Source organism: Mangifera indica, chromosome 12, assembly GCF_011075055.1.
Source record: "Mangifera indica cultivar Alphonso chromosome 12, CATAS_Mindica_2.1, whole genome shotgun sequence".
NCBI lineage: Eukaryota > Viridiplantae > Streptophyta > Magnoliopsida > Sapindales > Anacardiaceae > Mangifera > Mangifera indica.
Genome location: NC_058148.1, coordinates 4,897,168 through 4,901,407, shown reverse-complemented (window position 1 = coordinate 4,901,407; position 4,240 = coordinate 4,897,168). Strand labels below are relative to the sequence as shown.

The 4,240-nt window shown below is 36.6% G+C and overlaps 1 pseudogene; it reads left to right on the top strand.

The window, feature by feature from the left end:
- Positions 1-1,003: 1,003 nt before the first annotated feature.
- LOC123192705 lies at positions 1,004-3,903 on the top strand (annotated as a pseudogene).
- The last annotated feature ends 337 nt before the right edge of the window (positions 3,904-4,240 follow it).

Here is a 4,240-nt window from a genome sequence, read left to right as displayed (position 1 = left end):
ACTTTTTTATCGTGACATCTTTTTTTAACATGTTTACAACATTTGCAATTATGGTTGATGTTATACTAAATTCACATGAAAAAACGTTTTCTTGTTGTACTTATGATTACCATAACGATTTGTGACATTCTCAATGTCAACTTGTAGTACTATTATATGAAGTATTTACAAAGGCTTGAATCCCACATTGCTTAGATATATGGCTTCCTTGTCATGTATACACAACCTTACCTTATGGGCTTGTGATGACCTACTCAAGTGGAATGGTCTTGTGCACTCAAGAATTAGATCATGAGAAATGTAAAGCATGGTTCCCTTTTAGATATCATTAGAATTAATTTGTTTCTACTCCTATTGCCTACAATTTACAACAATATTTAGGATTTTAATATTGTTGACGTAATTGCTGCTAGTTTTGCACAAGCCTACCATTAAGTTGTTGTTTCTTCCTTCAATATCGTCCCACACCTTCCATCGACAAAACCCTTCCCTAATATCTCTAAAGTTGAATTGTTAGTTAAAGCTATAAAAATGGACAAGGGAGGGTGTCCTCCATACTTTATATTTATGGTTTTGTTATCACCTTTTGGTGGGCCTTGGCTTGGCGTGTTATACAAGTAGCTATGAAAACGTGGCTAGTGCTAGCGGGCATTGGATCACCGATCACAGGTGGCGGTGTAGAGAATAGGCTGGACAGAGTGGCCCTGAGCTGGGGCGCCAGGTGGGTGCTCATATTTGAACTGTGGGTTGCTTGTTCGGATGATTTTAGCAGCAGCATGCAAGAGGTGTGCAGGAAGGCTGGCTCATGCAGTGGGCAGCTTGTGCAGGTGGCTAATCCAGTGGGCTGACACAGCAGACCTGTGTTCACACTCAAGTGTACAGTAAAGCTCCAGGCCAGGTGTCCTATTATATTTGGTGCATGGTTGCTTAGTGGCATGGGATGTATGCCACATCATTAGTGCTTGTAAACTATTATATAAGACTCAAGTGTGCTGGAAAAACGTGAGAGTGTTGGTTAAAAATCTAAGTAATGGAAACCAGAGATTGAGAGGCCTTTCTCTGTGGCAAACACTTAGTGGCTTGCTAGGTTGTGAAAGACGGGGTTCAGGCGCCATTCCGTGGCAGACTCATCATGCTTTAGCCGGGTATAGCATAGGGAGTGAGATATTCTTATGCTGTATATGCTGTAATTTCCTTGTATTGGCGAATATAAGGTTGGGAAGATATCTTTCTTTCATTTCCTCAGATATCTTTCAAAAGCTCAATAATTATATGAATAAATATAAATCCATTGCTTTCTGTTTCCCAGCTTTTTCTTCTGTTTCCTTCTGTAATTTAAATGTCACTGGAAAGTTTTCAAAAACAGGCAAGCCAAACGTCATTGTACTTGGCTCCTTGTCAAACAATTATGAAAAACAAAGCGTTGCCCTTGATAAGGATACTGGGCTCAAATCTAACCTGGTGAAACAATTGAAGCATCCAATGGGACACCCCAGCGTCATTGTAAATATATTTTTCTTCTTGTTTTTATATATTCTGCCAAACTTGATAATGTCACCAGATTTTTTAAGCAGATTTGTCTAATCTTACAGGAAGACATTCATGTTGAACATGTACGAAAATTGAAGGCATTTAAGCATATGATAGGCAGAGTAGGAGAAGATAGTTTCGAAGGATTGGTTATTATTGACGCTGTTCAACGCCTTGGCATTGATTACCACTTCCAGGATGAGATTCAACAAATTCTACGCAGGCAGTATGTGATATCTACCAGTGACCCTTTTCAGCATCATCATTGTCTTCAAGAGATTTCTCTTCGCTTTCGACTGTTGAGACAAGAAGGCTTTAATGTGCCTACTGGTGCGTATACTTGTTTTCTTTATTTAACAAATAGTCTTACTAGTTTAATTGTTCAGTTTGGGACTTGGTAATTTATTTTGTTTGGGTGTGATGACGCAGATGTGTTTAACAGATTTACGAACAAGGACGAAAAGTTTAACTAGAGATTAAAAGAAGACATTAATGGATTGTTGGATCTATATGAAGCATCACAGCTTTGTGTAGAAGGAGAAGATGTGCTTGATGAAGCTAGGCAATTTAGTTCGAAACTCCTCAATGACTCGATGACTAATCTTGACGATTACCAAGCTGAAATTGTTAGAAATACGTTGTCGTATCCTTATCACAGAACCTTGGCGAGGTTCGTGGCTAAAAACTTCTTTCTTAGAAATTTCCAAGGTGAAAATAGATGGATAAATGTTTTCCAGGATCTAGCCAAAATGGATTTCAATTTGGTCCAATCCTTACACCAAAGTGACATTGTTCAAATATCTGAGTAAGTTTTGTCTTGTTATATGTTTAATCATTTGTTGTCATATCAATCTTGCCACTTAATTAATTTGTATTTATACTTTGTGCTATATTAGATGGTGGAAAGACCTTGGTTTGGCTAAAAGGTTGAAGTTTGCAAGAAACCAACCGCTTAAATGGTATATTTGGTCTATGGTCTGCTTCACAGATGCAAACATGTCATGGCAAAGAATTGAGCTTACAAAACCCATATCTTTCATCTACATAATTGATGATATATTTGATGTTTATGGAACACTCGATGAACTCACTATTTTTACAGAAATAGTTAAAAGGTATGTATATCGTCAACATAAGTAATCAACTACGATTCTTTCATAATTAAGCAGCCCAATTTGATTCGCAAAACCAATGCTTGTAGCTGGGATCATGCGGCTATTGATCAACTACCAGACTACATGAAGATATGTTTTCAGGATCTTAATGATGTTACTAATGAAATCAGCTACAAGGTGTACAAGGAGCATGGCTTCAACCCTGTGCACTCACTAAGGAAAGCGGTGCGTATAGACAATACCAATACCTAATTTATACTTTAAATTTTTGAGAAAATTTCTTCAGCTAATTAACAGTTGCAAGATAATGTTGATTGCAACAGTGGTCCAGTTTGTGCAACGCATTTCTAGTTGAAGCAAAATGGCTCACTGATGGGAGCATGCCTAAGGCCGAAGAATACTTGAAAAATGGGATTATTAGTTCAGGGATACACGTGGTAATGGTGCATGTGTTTTTTCTCCTGGGTCAGAATGTAACAGAGGAAACTGTTCAGCTTATTGACAATAATCCAGGAATAATTTCCTCCACCGCAACCATTCTTCGACTTTGGGATGATTTAGGTAGCGCCAAGGTAATAAAGCAAAAGCGATACATTTTTCCTATTCAAGTTTTAGTCAATGCTAGCTCTTAACAACAACCACAGATTGTAGAAACATTATTATCACGAATTGTTGATTTCAGCATGCAAAGTAAATTAAACATGTAAACGACAAACTACAAGTGTTGGACTACAAAGTCATAGATTTTTTATTTTTGATATTTCAGTGTGCAAAGTGTTGCACCCATGTTGTTGTCTTGTCACATTCATTATATGACAGCCAAGTAATTATTTAAATTCATGATACGGCCCATATTATACATGAAAAATTATTAAATAGTTAAATACAAGAATTTCAGGATGAGAATCAGGATGCTAAAGATGGATCATATGTTCACTATTATATGAAGGAACACCAAGTTTCTGATGTAGAAGCTGCTGAAAAACATGCTATGAACAAGATTTCCGATGCATGGAAGTGCCTAAATAAGGAATGCCTCTCCCCAAACCCCTTTTCATCTTCCTTCAAAAGGGTTTCACTAAATCTAGCAAGAATGGTTCCTTTGATGTACAGTTATGATGACAACCAACGCCTTCCAGGGCTTGAAAAGTTTGTTAAGTCTCTTCTCTTTGAAAATGAAGAACATACTCAAAGAGTTTATTAGATCTTGTTTTGTAGAGCCTTTTCACGGAATAAAATAAGGAAAAAAAATTCAGTTGTTATAGTGTAATTTGTAATAAATCATAAAACGGCTAATTAATTTCAGCCATGAGATTTGATAATATATATTTGAAAAGACTCTTTATATAAGTATTTTATGACCATTCATACCTTTCACTTATGAACGACCATTCAAATTAAAGTGTTAAAATATGATGTAAAATTGAGAACATTATGCCACTAATCTTGAAGATAACATCCCGTGTTGATTGAAGAAGCAACCTATATTTGAACCGATAGAACTGCATCTTCATATAAACCGACTTTGAGAAATTGATTTACTAATGCAGTTGCAGCGACCCTGCATCAATGTAAATAGGCTAGGTTGCTTTGAT